A 16,890-nucleotide genomic window follows, 5' to 3' on the forward strand; every position below is an offset into this window, starting at 1 on the left:
AAGAAACTTATGAAGGGAAAAATAATCTATTATGTTTACTCCTGTTTTTACCAATTCTGCTGTTCTTTCCTTCCTGAAGTTTCCAGCTGTTTTATCATTTTCTTTTCATTTGGAGAGCTCCTTTGAGACGTTCTTTAAGGGTAGATCTAGCAACACATTCTTTTAGTTTTTCCTATATCTGAGAATATCTTTATTTCCTCTTCATTTCTGAAGGGTATTTTCGATGAATATGGGATTTATAGTTGGCATGAATTTTTCTTCACTTGAAAAATATTGTCTTCCTTCCTCCTGCCTTCCATGTTTTCAGTGAAATCTGTCTTTTGACTTGGTGTTTTTTGGGGGAGGTAATGTATCATTTCTCTCTGGTTGATTTTAAGAATTTTTTTCTCTGTCTGTAGGTTTCCAGAAGTTTAATTATGAGGTATCTTGGTGTTAATTTCTTCGGGTTTCTTGAATTCAGTTCTCTAATCTCCATTTGCTTCTTTTAAAAAACCTATTTCTTGGTGGACGTCTCTTAATTTTTCATTTGTATCAAGAGAATTTGTCAATGATTGTTGAAGCATTTCAATGATGACTGCTTTCTAATCCTTGTCAGATAATTCTGACATCTGATTCATCTTTGTAGTGGCATCAGTGGTTGTCTTTTCTTATTCAAATCATGTATTCCTGGCTCTTGATGTTAGAAGTGACTTTGAATTGTATCTTGGACATTTGCATTATTATGTTGGAGTCTCTTGATCTGGTTTAAATCTGCCATTTTAGCAGGCAGCCACCTGCTTACGTTTAACATATAGTTCTGGACTACTTTTGCGGGCTCTTGTTGTAATGACATTTTTAAGAGCCCTTGCTATGCTATTCTGGTCTGCTTCATTTTTCTGGCATGGCTAGAGCTCTCGCTTAATCCCTGCAGTTCTGCCTGCTGGGATGGAGAGAGCTTCTCTGGCCTGCCGGTATCACTGGTGACCATCTGCCGCTCAGGGTGAGGATGGGAGGAAGCTTCTGGCCCTGGGTCTCCTTTGCCACTAGCTGGAGGGCAGGAATACTGATCCTGCCCACACAGGTGGATCGACCTCCTGCTTGTGCCCCTGTTATAGACTGGGGGCTGGGTCAGCCTGGGGCTTTGCTGCTGCCGCTGCTGCAGGTAGATTGGACCACCTGCCTGTGCTCTAGTTGTAGAACAGGGGCTGGGACGCCCGCCAGGGTTTGCTGCTGCCAAGACAGACATGTCACACCTCCTGTTGGTACCCTGGTTGTGGGGCAGGGGCTGGGGATCCCACTAGGTCTTTGTTGGTGTTTCCCATTTCCTGGTCTTGTGGCCAGACCAGAGAGAGCATTGTTGTTTGTTTGCTTGTTTCTTGTCATTGCCTATTGGCAGTTCTGGGTCACAGGCCTTTCCAGGGCTTGATTTGGGTGTATAGTTCTTTATAAGAAACACAAAGAATTCACCAGGCTGTCATTCATCAAATTCTGTGGTCGCTCGCCAATTAGCCTTCTCCTTACTGGCATTCAGAATCTTTTTATTGTTATCTGTTGAATAATTTCCAGGGTATTTAGTTGTATTTAGCAGAGAGGAGGAAAGTGAGTCGACACCATCTTGTCCTAGAACCGGAAGTCTCAGTTCTACTTATTTTTGAAGATGATATGATCGCAATTGCATAGACTTACTTCTGTTACTCCGTGTTATGTTCCAGAAATTTATTCATGTTATTCCATTTTGCTGTGGTTCATTGATCTTCACTGCTTTATGGTATTCTATTTTGTGAACACACAATTAATTTGTCCATCCTGCTACAGACGGGCTTTGGGGATATTTCCCTTTACTTCTCTTCAGAGACTGTACTGCAACGGTCACTCTTGTACATTTCTCCATGTGCATGTCTGCAAGTTTCACTAGGGCATAAAAATAGATGAGGAAGCAGTGAGCCTTAGGGCACGAATATCTTCATTTGTACCAGATATGCCAAATTATTTTCTAAAGTGATTGTGGCATCTACCCTTCCATCAACAGGTGTAAGTTTCTGATTGCTCTGCACCTTCATCAGTTTTCTTTTTAAAGATTTATTTGATGGGGATCATTTTTTAAAGCCTTTATTGAATTTGTTTCAATATTGCTTCTGTTTTATGTTTTGGTTTTTTGGCCGTGAGCCTTGTGGGATCTTAGCTCCCTGACCAGGGATCAAACCCGCACTCCCTGCATTGGGAGGTGCAATCTTAACCACTGGACCACCAGGGAAGTCCCCATCAATTCTTGACATCATCAGGCTTTGAAACTTTCCAGTCTGGGGCCTGTTAAATTGTCTTTCATATTGATTGTAATTTGCATTTCCCTAATTACTAGTAAGGTTGCACATACTTCCACGTGTTTATGAAACTTTTGAATTTCCTCTTATGTGATAGGTCCTTCCAAGCTTTTTCTGTTTTTCTTTTGAGTTGTTGGTCTTTTTCTTTTCCTAATTTTTAGCGTGTCCTTTTACTCCTTTAGGTGATGAGCAGAAGTTCTTCATTTTAACGTGGGAGTTGTCAATCATGTCCTTTGTACTTTGTGCTTTTTGTATCTTATCGGAAAATTTCATCCTTTTCTAAAGTAAACACATTCTCCTACAATGTCTGTTCTCTTCTACTGTCTTCTGAGCATCATATAATTTTGTTGTTATGTTTTTAATCCACCTGGAATTGATATTTGTGAAGTGTAGGGGTACATTATCATTTTTTCCACATGGTTAATCTGTTTTCCCAGCAGGCCTATTGAAGTGCCCCTCTTTCCCCACAGATATGAGTATAGTATTAGTTCTCTCACAGATCAAGTTTCCTCATATGAATGTGAAGCTGTTTCTAGGCTCTCTGTCCTGTTCTATTCGTCAGTTTGCTACTGTTATGCCAAAACTCTACTGTCTTGATCATTATGTTTTTAAAATAAGTATTGTTCTCTTGTATTGAAATTTCTCTCTCTTCGTGCTTTTTAAGGTCTGTGTCTTTCTTTGAGGCCCTTGGCTTCTTGATAAAAATTTAAAGATCAGTTTGTGATGTTCTAAAACACATTTGAAATTTTGGTTAGTACTGCATTAAATTTGTAAATGAATTTGGGGGAGAACTTACATTTATAGAATAGTAAGCCTCCCATTTTCATGAACATAATGTACCTCTCCGTTATTCAGGCCTTAGTTAATGATTTTCAGTAAGCTTTGTAATTTTTCTCAGAAAGGGCTTACATATCTTTCATTGGATTAGTTCCTAGCATTCTTTATTTTCTGGTGCAGTTGTAAATGTCAGCTTTTTAATAATCCTATTTTCTAACTGCTACTTCCTGGAATATAGAAATGCATCTTAAAATAGTTTTTGAAATTAAATTGTTTCCAGATTATTGTAGATTCATATGAAGATATGAGAAAATAATACAAAGAGTAAAATAATACAAATACAAAATAATACAAAGAGAAGATAATACAAATAATACAAATACAAAATAATACAAAGAGAAAATACAAATACAAAATAATACAAAGAGAAAATAATACAAATACAAATAATACATAGTTTTCCCCAGTGGTAACATCTTGTAAAATTATAGTATACTGTCACAGTCAGACTATTGGTATTGAAGTAGTCAGTATACAGAACAATTTCTGTTACTACAAGGATTCCTTATGTTGCTTTCTTATAGCCACACTCAGTTGTCTCCCACCTGTACCTCTGCCTTCACCTATGGCAACCATTTCTATACTTCTGTCGTTTGAAAGCTTTGTGTAAATGGTACCACACAGCATGTAACCTTTGGGGACTAGCTTTTTTTCACTCGGCATAATTCTCTGGAGGTTCATCCAGGGTTTTGCATGCATCAGTAGTTAGTTCCTTTTTACTACTGAGTAGTAAGCATTGCATGGCAGGGGTGTGCAGTCATCCCTCGGCATCTGCAGGTTCTGCCTCCACGATCCCCAGTTAGTTGCACCAGCGAGTGTGGAGCCTGCAGATGGGAGGGCAGACTGGACATAAGCGACTTGAGCATCTGCAGATTTGGTACCCTCGGGAGTCCTTGAACCAGTCCTTCCCTGGAACAAATGTAACACAGTTTGTTTAACCATTCACCATCGAAGGACATCTTTGGTGTTTTCACTTTGGGGCAATTATGAATAGCGATGATGTTAACATTCCTGTATAGGTTTGGTGTGAACATAAATTTTCTGTTCGCTGGGATAAATGCCCAGGAGTGCAGTTTTTGGGTTGTGCCATAGTTTTGTGTTTTAGTTTTAAAGAAACCGCTGAACAGTTTTCCAGCGTGGCTGTACCATTCTACATTCATGTAAACAAAGTATAAGTGATCCAGTTTCTCTGTATCCTCCTTAGTATTTGATGTCACTATTTTAAATTTTAGCCATTCTGATAGGTGTGTAGTGATATCTCATTGTGGTTTTAATTTGTGTTTCACTAATGGCTGATAATGTTAACTGTATTTTCATGTGCTTATTTACCATCTGTATATCCTCTTCAGTGAAATGCCTGCTCCTATCTTTGCCTCATTTTCATTTTTTGAATTTTATTTTATTTTTTTATACAGCAGGTTCTTATTAGTTATCTATTTTACACATATTAGTGTATATATGTCAATCCCAATCTCCCAGTTCATCCCACCACCACCACCACCCCTTCCCCCTGCTTTCCCCCCTTGGTGTCCATACTTCTGTTCTCTACATCTGTCTCTATTCCTGCCTTGCAAACTGGTTCTTCTGTACCATTTTTCTAGATTCCACATATATGCGTTAATATACGATATTTGTTTTACTCTTTCTGACTTAATATCACTCTGTATGACAGTCTCTAGTTCCATCCGTGTCTCCACAAATGACCCAGTTTCGTTCTTTTTTATGGCTGAGTAATATTCCATTGTATATATGTACCACATCTTCTTTATCCATTCATCTGTTTATGAACATTTAGGTTGCTTCCATGACCTGGCTATTGTATATAGTGCTGCAAGTGCATGTGTCTTTTTGAATTATGGTTTTCTCTGGGTATGCCCAGTAGTGGGATTGCTGGGTGGTATGGTAGTTCTATTTTTAGATTTTTAAGGAACCTCCATACTGTTCTCCATAGTGGCTGCATCAATTTACATTCCCACCAGAGGTGGAGGAGTGTTCCTTTTTCTCCACACGCTCTCCAGCATTTGTTGTTTGTAGATTTTCTGATGATGCCCATTCTAACTGGTGGGAGGTGATGTCTCATTGTAGTTTTGATTTGCATTTCTCTAATAATTAGTGATGTTGAGCAGCTTTTCATGTGCCTCTTGGCCATCTGTATGTCCTCCTTGAGAGAAATGTCTATTTAGATCTTCCACCCATTTTTTGATAGGGTAGTTTTTTTTTTAATATTGAGCTGCAGGAGCTGTTTATATATTTTGGAGATTAATGCCTTGTCTGTTGATTCATTTGCAAATATTTTCTCCCATTCTGAGGGTTGCCTTTTCATCTTGTTTGTAGTTTCCTTTGCTGTGCAAAAGCTTTTAAGTTTCATTAGGTCCCATTTGTTTATTTTTGTTTTTATTTCCATTACTCTAGGAGGTGGGTCAAAAAAGATCTTGCTGTGATTTATGTCAAAGAGGGTTCTTCCTATGTTTTCCTCTAAGAGTTTTATAGTGTCCGGTCTTACATTTAGGTCTTTAATCCATTTTGAGTTTATTTTTGTGTATGGTGTTAGGGAGTGTTCTACTTTCATTCTTTTACATGTAGCTGTCCAGTTTTCCCAGCACCACTTATTGAAGAGACTGTCTTTTCTCCATTGTATATCCTTGCCTCCTTTGTCATAGATTAGTTGACCATAGGTGTGTGGGTTAATCTCTGGGCCTTCTATCTTGCTGCATTTATCTATATTTCTGTTTTTGTGGCAGTACCATATTTTCTTGATTACTGTAGCTTTGTAGTATAGTCTGAAGTCAGGGAGTCTGATTCCTCCAGCTCCTTTTTTTCCCCCTCAAGATTGCTTTGGCTCTTCAGGGTCTTTTGTGTCTCCATACAAATTTTAAGATTTTTTGTTTTAGTTTCATAAAAAATGCCATTGGTAATTTGATAGGGATTGCATTGAATCTGTAGATTGCTTTGGGTAGTATAGTCATTTTCACAATATTGATTCTTCCAATCCAAGAACATGGTATATCTCTCCATCTGTTTGTGTCATCTTTGATATCTTTCATCACTATCTTATAGTTTTCTGAATACAGGTCTTTTACCTCCTTAGGTGGGTTTATTCCTACATATTTTATTCTTTTTATTGCACTGGTGAATGGTATTATTTCCTTAATTTCTCTTTCTGATCTTTCATTGTTAGTGTATAGGAATGCAAGAGATTTCTGTGCATTAATTTTGTATCCTGCAACTTTACCGAATTTATTGATTAGCTCTACTAGTTTTCTGGTGGCATCTTTAGGATTCTCTATGTATAGTATCATGTCACCTGCAAACAGTGACAGTTTTACTTCTTCTTTTCCAATTTGTGTTCCTTTTATTTCTTTTTCTTCTCTGATTTCCATGGCTAGGACTTCCAAAACTATGTTGAATAATAGTGGTGAGAGTGGACATCCTTGTCTCATTCCTGATCTTAGAGGAAATACTTTCAGCTTTTCACCATTGAGAATGATGTTTGCTGTGGGTTTGTCATATATGGTCTTTATTATGTTGAGGTAGGTTCCCTCTGTGCCCACTTTTTAGAGAGTTTTTATCATCATGGGTGTTGAATTTTGTCAAAAGCTTTTTCTGCATCTAGTGAGATGATCATATGGTTTTGATTCTTCAGTTTATTAATAAGGTGTATCACATTGATTGTTTTGTGTGTATTGAAGAATCCTTGCATCCCTGGGATAAACCCCACTTGATCATGGTATATGATCCGTTTAATGTGTTGTTGGATTCTGTTTGCTAGTATTTTGTTGAAGAGTTTGCATCTATATTAATCAGTGATATTGCTTTGTAATTTTCTTTTTTTGTAGTATCTCTGTCTTATTTTGTTATCAGGGTGATGATGGCCATGTAGAATGAGTTTGGGAGTGTTCCTTCCTCTGCAATTTTTTGGAAGAGTTGGAGAAGGATGGGTGTTAGCTCTTCTCTGAATGTTTGATAGAATTCACCTGTGAAGCCATCTGGTCCTTGACTTTTGTTTGTTGGAAGAATTTTAATCACAGTTTTAATTTCATTACTTGTGATTGGTCTGTTCATATTTTTTGTTTCTTCCTGGTTCAGCCTTGGAAGGTTATACTTTTCCAAGAATTTGTCCATTTCTTCCAGGTTGCCCATTTTATTGGCATAGAGTTGCTTGTAGCAGTCTCTTACAATGCTTTGCATTTCTGTGGTGTCCGTTGTAACTTCTCCTTTTTCATTTGTAATTTTATTGATTTGAGTCCTCTCCCTCTTTTTCTTGATGAGTCTGGCTAAAGGTTTATCAATTTTGTTTATCTTCTCAAAGAACCACCTTTTAGTTTTATTGATCTTTGCTATTGTTTTCTTTCTTTCTGTTTCATTTATTTCTGCTCTGATCTTTATAATTTCTTTCCTTCTACTAACTTTGGGTTTTATTTGTTCTTTTTTCTCTAGTTCCTTTAGGTGTAAGGTTAGATTGTTTATTTGAGATTTTTCTTGTTTCTTGAGGTAGGATTGTATTGCTATGAACTTCCCTCTTAGAACTGCTTTTGCTGCATCCCATAGATTTTGGATGGTCGTGTTTTCGTTGTCATTTGTCTCAAGGAAGTTTTAAATTTCCTCTTTGATGATTTCTTCATTGATCTCTTGGTTATTTAGTAACATATGGTTTAGCCTCCATGTGATTGTGTTTTTTGCATTTTTTTCCCTTGTGATTTATTTCTAATCGCATAGCATTGTGGTCAGAAAGGATACTTGATATGATTTCAATTTCCTTAAATTTACCAAGGCTTGATTTGTGACCCAGGATGTGATCTATCTTGGAGAATATTCAGTGTGCGCTTGAGAAGAAAGTGTAATCTGCTGCTTTCGAATGGAATGTCCTATAAATATCAATTAAATCTATCTGGTCTATTGTGTCATTTAGAGCTTGTGTTTCCTTATTAATTTTCTGTCTGGATGATCTGTCAGTTGGTATAAGTGATGTGTTAAAGTCCCACACTCTAATTGTGTTGTTGTTAATTTCCTCTTTTATAGCTGTTAGCATTTGCCTTATGTATTGAGGTGCTCCTATGTTGGGTGCATATATATTTATAATTGTTATATCTTCTTTTTGGATTGATTCCTTGATCATTATGTAGTTTCCTTCCTTGTCTCTTTGTAACAGTATTTATTTTAAAGTTTATTTTATCTGACATGAGTATTGCTATTCCAGCTTTCTTTTGATTTCCATTTGCATGGAATATCTTTTTCCATCCCCTCACTTTCAGTCTGTTTGTGTCCCTAGGTCTGAAGTGGGTCTCTTGTAGATAGCATGTATATGGGTCTTGTTTTTGTATCTATTCAGTGAACCTGTGTCTTTTGGTTGGAGCATTTAATCCATTCACATTTAAGGTAATTATTGATTTGTATGTTCCTATTACCATTTTCTTAATAGTTTTGGATTTGTTTTTGTAGGTCCTTTTCTTCTCTTGTGTTTCCCACTTAGAGAAGTTCCTTTAGCATTTGTTGTAGAGCTGGTTTGGTGGTGCTGAATTTGCTTAGCTTTTGCTTGTCTGTAAAGCTTTTGAATTCTCTGTCGAATCTGAATGAGATCCTTGCTGGGCAGAGTAACCTTCGTTGTAGGTTCTTCCCTTTCATCACTTTAAATATATTGTGCCACTTCCTTCTGGCTTGTAGAGTTTCTGCTGAGAAATCAGCTGTTAACCTTATGGGAGTTCCCTTGTATGTTATTTGTCGTTTTTCCCTTGTTGCTTTTAATAATTTTCTTTGTCTTTAATTTTTGTCAGTTTGATTACTATGTGTCTCGGTGTGTTTCTCCTTGGGTTTATCCTGCCTGGGACTCTCTGTGCTTCCTGGACTTGGGTGGCTATTTCCTTTCCCATGTTAGGGAAGTTTTCGAGTATAATCTCTTCAAATATTTTCTTCGGTACTTTCTCTTTCTCTTCTCCTTCTGGGACCCCTATAATGCGAATGTTGGTGCATTTAATGTTGTCCCAGAGGTCTCTTAGGCTGTCTTCATTTCTTTTCATTCTTTTTTCTTTATTCTGTTCCATGGCAGTGAATTCCACCATTCTGTCTTCCAGGTCACTTATCCATTCTTCTGCCTCAGTTATTCTGCTATTGATTCCTTCTAGTGTATTTTTCATTTCAGTTATTGTATTGTTCATCCCTGTTTGTTTGTTTTTTAATTTTTCTAGGTGTTTTTTCTTTAATTCTTCTAGGTCTTTGTTAAACATTTCTTGCATCTCCTCGATCTTTGCCTCCATTCTTTTTCTGAGGTCCTGGATCATCTTCACTATCATTATTCTGAATTCTTTTTCTGGAAGGTTGCCTATCTCCACTTCATTTAGTTGTTTTTCTGGGCTTTTATCTTGTTCCTTCCTCTGGTATATAGTCCTCGGCCTTTTCATTTTGTCTATCTTTCTGTGAATGTGGTTTTCCTTCCACAGGCTGCAGAATTGTAGTTCTTGCTTCTGCTGTCTGCCCTCTGGTGGATGAGGCTATCTAAGAAGCTTGTGTAAGCTTCCTGATGGGAGGGACTAGTGGTGGGTAGAGCTGGGTGTTGCTCTGGTGGGCAGAGCTCAGTAAAACTTTAATCTGCTTGTCTGCTGATGGGTGGGGCTGGGTTCCCCCCCATTGGTTGTTTGGCCTGAGGCGATCCAGCACTAGGGGCCACAGGCTCTTTGGTGGGGCTAGTAGCAGACTCCAGGAGGGCTTATGCCAAGGAGCACTTCCCAGAACCTCTGCTGCCAGTGTCCCTGTCCCTGCGGTGAGTCACAGTCACCCCCTGCCTCCGCAAGAGACCCTCCAACACCAGCAGGTAAGTCCGGTTTAGTCTCCTATGGGGTCACTGCTCCTTCCCCCTGGGTCCTTATGTACACACTACTTTGTGTGTGCCCTCCCAGATTGGAGTCTCTGTTTTCCCCAGTCCTGTCGAAGTCCTGCAATCAAATTCTGCTAGCCTTCAAAGTCTGATTCTCTAGGAATTCCTCCTCCCCTTGCCGGACCCCCAAGTTGGGAAGCCTGAGGTGGGACTCAGAACCTTCACTCCAGTGGGTGGACTTCTGTCGTGTAAGTGTTCTCCAGTTTGTGAGTCACCCACCCAGCAGTTATGGGATTTGATTTTATTGTGATTGTGCCCCTCCTACCATCTCACTGAGGCATCTCCTTTGTCTTTGGATGTGGGGTATCTCTTTTGGTGAGTTCCAGTGTCTTCTGTCAATGATTGTTCAGCAGTTAGTTGTGATTCAGGTGCTTTTGCATGAGGGGGTCCATCCTTGGCTGTTATTGGCAAAGAGAGCCCATGATTTTTTGAGGGGGCCGCTATTTTGCATGGAAACATCACTACAAAGGTAGTGACATCTAAATTGATTCTTGAAGAATGAAGGGGAGCCAGCGTGGGTAACTATACAGATAGGACAGGACACATAGGGTCTACTGATAGGACGTGTAACTAACTGGGCGCAATGGAGGCTTGAGTCAGTTTGAGTATTTTTTTTTCTTAATTTTTAATGGAGTATAGTTGCTTTACAATGTTGTATTAGTTTCAGGTATACAGCAAAGTGAATCTGCTATACATATATATAAATCTGCTCTCTCTTTTTTTCTTTTAGATTCTTTTCCCATGTAGACCATTACAGAGTATTGAGTAGAGTTCCCTGTGCTATACAGCAGGTTATTATTAGTTATCTATTTTATATATAGTAGTGTGTATATGTCAGTTCCAATCTCCCAATTTATCCCTCCCCCTTCCCTTATCCCCTGATAACCACGTTTGTTTTCTACATCTGTGACTCTACTTCTGTTTTGTAAATAAGTTCATTTGTACCCTTTTTTTTTTTTAGATTCCACATATAAGCAATATCATATGATATTTGTCTTTCTGTGTCTGACTTACTTCACTCAGTATGACAATCTCTAGGTCCATCCATGTTGCTGCAAATGGCATTATTTTGCTCTTTTTATGGCTGAGTAATATTCCATTGTATATACGTACCACATCTTCTTTATCCATTCCTCTGCTGATGTATATTTAGGTTGCTTCCATGTCCTAGCTATTGTAAATAGTGCTGCAATGAATATTGGGGTGCATGTATCTTCTTGAATTATGGTTTTCTCTGGGTATATGCCCAGGAGTGGGATTGCTGGTTCATATGGTAGTTCTATTTTTAGTTTTTTAAGGAACCTCCATAGTGTTCTCCATAGTGGCTGTACCAATTTAACATTGCTACCAACAATGTAGGAGGGTTCCCTTTTCTCCACACCCCATCTCCAGCACTTATTGTTTGTAGATTTTTGTTTTTGTTTTTGTTTTTTGTTTTTTTGTTGTTTTGCAGTATGCAGGCCTCTCACTGTTGTGGCATCTCCCGTTGCGGAGCACAGGCTCCGGACGCGCAGGCTCAGCGGCCATGGCTCACGGGCCTAGTTGCTCCGCGGCATGTGGGATCTTCCTGGACCGGGGCACAAACCCGTGTCCCCTGCGTCGGCAGGCGGACTCTCAACCACTGCGCCACCAGGGAAGCCCTGTTTGTAGATTTTTTGATGATAGCCATTCTGACTGGCGTGAGGTGATACCTCATTGTGGTTTTGATTTGCATTTCTCTAATAATTAGTAATGTTGAGCATCTTTTCATGTACGTTTTGGCCATCTGTATGTCTTCTTTGGAGAAATGTCTATTTAGATCTTCTTCCCGTTTTTTGATTGGGTTATTTTATTTATTTATTTTTTTGGTAGTGTTAGAGAAGGAAGGACCTTCAATGACATGCCAGGGAGTTTGGATTTGATCTTCAATACGTCATAGATTTAATTAGGAAGTCTCATGCATACCATCTGCGTTTTTGTGAAATCATGCTGTCAGCAGAGTGTAGAGGGGTTGAAGTGAGAAAAGACTGGGGGCAGGGAAATTGTGAATCAATGAATGAATGGATGAATATTCCATTTTAAGTGGTTTTATTAAGCTATAACTCACACACCATACAATTTACTTATTAACGTATACTGTTGAGTGATTTTTAGTGTATTTACACAGTGGTGCAACCTTCACCACTATCTGATTTTAGAATGTTTTCATTACCCACAAAAGCAATGTAATACCCATTAGCAGTCATTCCTCATTACCCCCTCCCCACCACACTATTGCTCCATCCTTAATCATCTACTAATCTACTTTCTGTATCTATAGGTTTGCCTCTTCTGGACATCTACTATAAATGGAATCATACAGTGTATGGTCTTTTGTCACTGGCTTTTTTCGCTTGAGTAATGTTTTCAGGGGTCATTATGTTATATCATATATTAGTACTTCATTCCTTTTTATTGCCAAATCATATTCCATTGTATAGATATACAATATTTTATTCACCTGTCCATCAGCAGATGGACACTTGGGTTGTTTCTGCTTTGGGGCTATAATGTATAATGCTGCTTTGAACATTTGTGTACAAGTTTTTGTGTGGATGTATATTTTCATTTCTCTTGAGTACATACCTAAGAAAGGGATTGCTGGATCATCTGGGAACTGTATATTTAACTTTTAGAAGAACTGCCAAGCTGTTTCCAAAGCATCTGCATCATTTTTTATTTCTACCAGCAATGTATGAGGGTTCTATTTTTTCCAAATCCTCCATATATTAGTGGATGTTCAGTGGGTGTGATGACAGCCATCCTAGTTGGTGTAAAGTGGTATCTCATTGTGGTTTTGATTTGCATGTCCTTGACGGCTAATGATGTTGAAGCTGTTTTCATGTGCCTCTTGGCTTCTTGTGTATCTTCTTTGGGAAGATATCTAATCAGATCCTTTGTCCATTTTAAAAATTGGATCATTTGTCTTTCTATAATTGAATTGTAAAAGTTCTTTATATATTCTTTTTAAAAAAATATTTTATTTATTTATTTGGTTACATTTTATTTATTTATTTGGTTGCGCCGGCTCCTTAGTTGTGGCATGTGAACTCTTAGTTGTGGCATGCGTGTGGGAACTAGTTCCCTGACCAGGAATCGAACCCGTGTCCCCTGAATTGGGAGCATGGAGTCTTAACCACTGAGCCACCAGGGAAGTCCCTCTTTCTGTATTCTTGATACAAGTCCCTTATCAGATATGTGAGTTGAAAATATTTTCTTCAGTTCTGTGGGTTGTCTTTTCACTGTCTTGATGGCGTCCTTTAGAACACAAAAGGTTTTAATTTTGAAGAAGTCCATTTATCTGTATTTTCTTTTGTCACTCGTGCTTTTGATATCATATCTACCAAGTCTTTCTCTAACCCAAGTTCATGAATATTTTTTTTCTAAGAGTTTTATAGTTGTAGCTCTTACTTGTAGGTCTATGATTTATTTTGAATTAATTTTTGTGTATGGTGTGAGGAAGGGGTCCAACTTCATTCTTTGACATGTGGATATCCAGTTGTCCCAGACCATTTGTTCAAAATATTCTTAAAAATACTTTTCTTAGCTGCCATAGGCCATTGTAATTAGCCTAATCTAAAAGGTATACTATGAACTAGAACATAGCCAGCAAGAACGGATGTGTTGGGGCATCTTGAGAAGGTAGAATTACAAGGACTCTGTGGCTGTGGTCATGTAGGGACCACGGGAGGAGAAGCAGGACTTTTGGAGGACTCCTAGGTTTCTGGTTTCCACCCTTCCTCTCCATATCAGGAGGTATGTGGCCTCAGCATCCCACGTGACCATGTGACCATCCCAGAACCCATCTGCTGGGGCCAGTTATTTAACCTTCTGACTTAAAGGTCAAGTCTGCTGCTGCATGATCAACCCCACCACAGGAAACAAGCCTTGATCAGGAGGGCAGTTGGATTCCATTTTATGGCTCCCTTAGCAGCTATAGCATCTCAGTTCAAAGAGAAAATGGAAAGGCTTGTATGTAAGAGGAATGCAGTCACCAAGCTCCAGAAGGACCAAGCTGTGTCAGCCATGTTAAGGGTCTGGATACAAAATGAACGCTTCTAACAGAGTAATAGAGCCTTGGAACATTTGGGGAACAGTTTAGACTCCAGAATAATGTTGCTTGTAGAAAGCAATGCCCCAGAATTCTGCATCTTCATTCCAGGTTTATTCCTTGGTTGCATGCGGATCATGGGTTTTTTCCATTGCTTGGGGTTGGCTGTTAAGTCCTAGCAGTTACGTGACTGGTCCTTACTTTGGGAGGGCTCTCTGGACAGTCTACCTCATTCCCCACTCAGGCACCAGTGGGACCGATACATGCAGAGACTGCCACCCAGGTAACGATGGGGCACACCACCCACAGAACTGCTGCTCTGGGTTGCAGTCTCTGAGGAGAACAAGGGGAGATGTGTCTGGAAATGACTTTGCCAGCCTCTGACCTCAGGGACAAATCCTTGGCCTCAAGAGCAGCCCCACCTTGGGAGCAAGAATAGAAGAGTTCTGTTCTGTGGGCTGGTGGGGGAGCTGTTCTGTGCAAATGTTCGTAGGGGCTCCTACAGAGACTCCTTTGTTGAGAAACCACTCCACCCAGGACATCCTTGCCAGACGGAGAGGGGCCAGGGAACCAAGGGAGGATGTTATGTCCTTGTGAATGATCTTCTGACATGTGGTCATTTCAGAGAGGACAGTAACCCTTTTGCTCTTTAAACATAATCATCAGTTACATTCAAAAGTATAGAGCCCAGAGTGGTTATAGAAGTTGTTTCGTCCACCCCTTCACCTTACAAAAGAGGATACCAAGACCAAACAATCAACTGACCAGTCCAGGGTCATAAGAGGCTTAATGCTGCTGGCCTCATGACCCTTTATCTGCTCATCCCACTGTGCATATCTCGTGGAGAAACATTATGCTCAGGGTTTTGTGATTAAAAAGAATGAATAGGGCTTCCCTGGTGGCGCAGTGGTTGAGAGCCTACCTGCTGATGCGGGGGACACGGGTTCGTGCCCCGGTCCGGGAGGATCCCACATGCCGCGGAGTGGCTGGGCCCGTGAGCCATGGCCACTGAGCCTGCACATCTGGAGCCTGTGCTCTGCAACGGGAGAGGCCACAGCAGTGAGAGGCCTGCGTACCACAAAAAAAAAAAGAATGAATAATACCTTGAGATGATCTCAGAGTCTGGAAGAGCACTGGATCCTTGTTGATGTCCAGGAAATAGAAGGTCCATAGAACTTGTGCATTGCCTCTATTTTTGGAGCTTTTAGGGGCCATATAGTTTTTTGCATATATGTCTGATAGAAAATTGCTACTTAGATCTCATCTTCTGTTTATGGTAGTACATTTCCATTCTTCCCTGTAGTAGCTGTCCAGTGAACAGATTCATACCACAGCCGTGTCAAAGTGAAGCACCTCCACTTTTCACAACTCTCCAAGAGCTTGACGGTAGCCTGCTTAGATGCAACTCATTGAAACCATCAGCCAGTTCAGAGACTGGCTACATGGCAGAGGTTACACGTCTCATGTCTGAGACAGCTTTGGCTGGAAGACATAGAGTTGTGAAGTAGAAGGACTCGTCCATAAACTTTGTGCAGGCAGCAGAGGATCTATGGTCGGCATGTTCACAGTGAGATTACTGTTCCTGGAGCCATGGCCAGAAAAGGCTGAGCCGCTGAAATGTAGAGAACAGGGTGGCCGAGTGGTTGATCCGGCTGGTTCAATTTCTTTTGGATAAGGTCTAAAGTTTTTTTTTTTTTTTTGTGGTACGCGGGCCTCTCACTGTTGTGGCCTCTCGCGTTGTGGAGCACAGGCTCCGGACGCGCAGGCTCAGCAGCCATGGCTTACGGGCCCAGCCGCTCCACGGCATGTGGGATCCTCCCGGACCGGGGCACGAACCCATGTCCCCTGCATCGGCAGGCGGACTTTCAACCACTGCGCCACCAGGGAAGCCCAGGGAAGCCCTCTAAAGTCTTTTAAGATTCCCTGTTCTGAATGTGGCGTTAACCATTTCCAGGTAATCTGGACAAAAAAAAAAAAAAAGACTCCACTTCTATGATTCTTCTGCCATCAATTGGCTTTATATGTCAAGCAATTTCGAAATCATCTTCTGGACAGGGAGCTTTATAAAGAGGATTAAAAGAAAGAAATTTAACAATAAATATACTTTGTCGTAAGTCTTCTAATGTGACAATTGAAATAAATGTAAAATTAATCACTTGTTTCTGGTCTGAAGTAATACATGCTCATTATAGAATATATGAAAAATACAGAAAGTTGTAAAAGAGAAAATAAGTAGCTCTAATCCCATCACCCAAACACAATCCTGCTAATTCGTGAGAGCAGGACCTTGTCTTTCTCGAGTACCGCCATATCCTCATCCTCGGAATAGTGCCTCATACGTAGTAAATGCTTAGTAAAATATGATGAATGAAAGAGTGTTACTATTTTGGTGTATTTATTTACAGTCCTTTTTCTAGGCCTGTTTTACATGATTGTAGTCAGACTCCATTCAGATCATAGTATCTTTTTTTTCTAACTTACCATGAGAATACAAGTATATCTATCTCCCAAAAGCTCTTTACAAACATTATTTTAAAAGATACTTAGTATTCTATGTTTTGTGTTTACCTCATTTACTTATTTATTTTCATCTTACTAGATATTTGGGGGGAAATACATTTCAATTGTACTTTGCAAATAAGGCTTCACTTCAAACAAGTAGACGTACTGGCTGTTTTATCAGTGAATCCAAAAGAGATACTGAAATAACATGTTATTATTTACTTTCATAGTGTCACTGGAGAACATGAAGAGGTGGGAATAATGCCAGAGGGCAGTCTTGATATTAGAATTAGGACATGACCTCGAGAAACTAT

At 39.6% G+C, this 16,890-nt stretch overlaps 1 protein-coding gene across 8 annotated transcripts in view; it reads left to right on the top strand.

The window, feature by feature from the left end:
- IL16 (interleukin 16) overlaps positions 1-16,890 on the top strand; it is a 103,518-nt gene that overhangs the window by 37,958 nt on the left and 48,670 nt on the right. The window lies entirely within an intron of this gene.

This window comes from Globicephala melas, chromosome 2 (assembly GCF_963455315.2).
Source record: "Globicephala melas chromosome 2, mGloMel1.2, whole genome shotgun sequence".
Lineage (NCBI taxonomy): Eukaryota > Metazoa > Chordata > Mammalia > Artiodactyla > Delphinidae > Globicephala > Globicephala melas.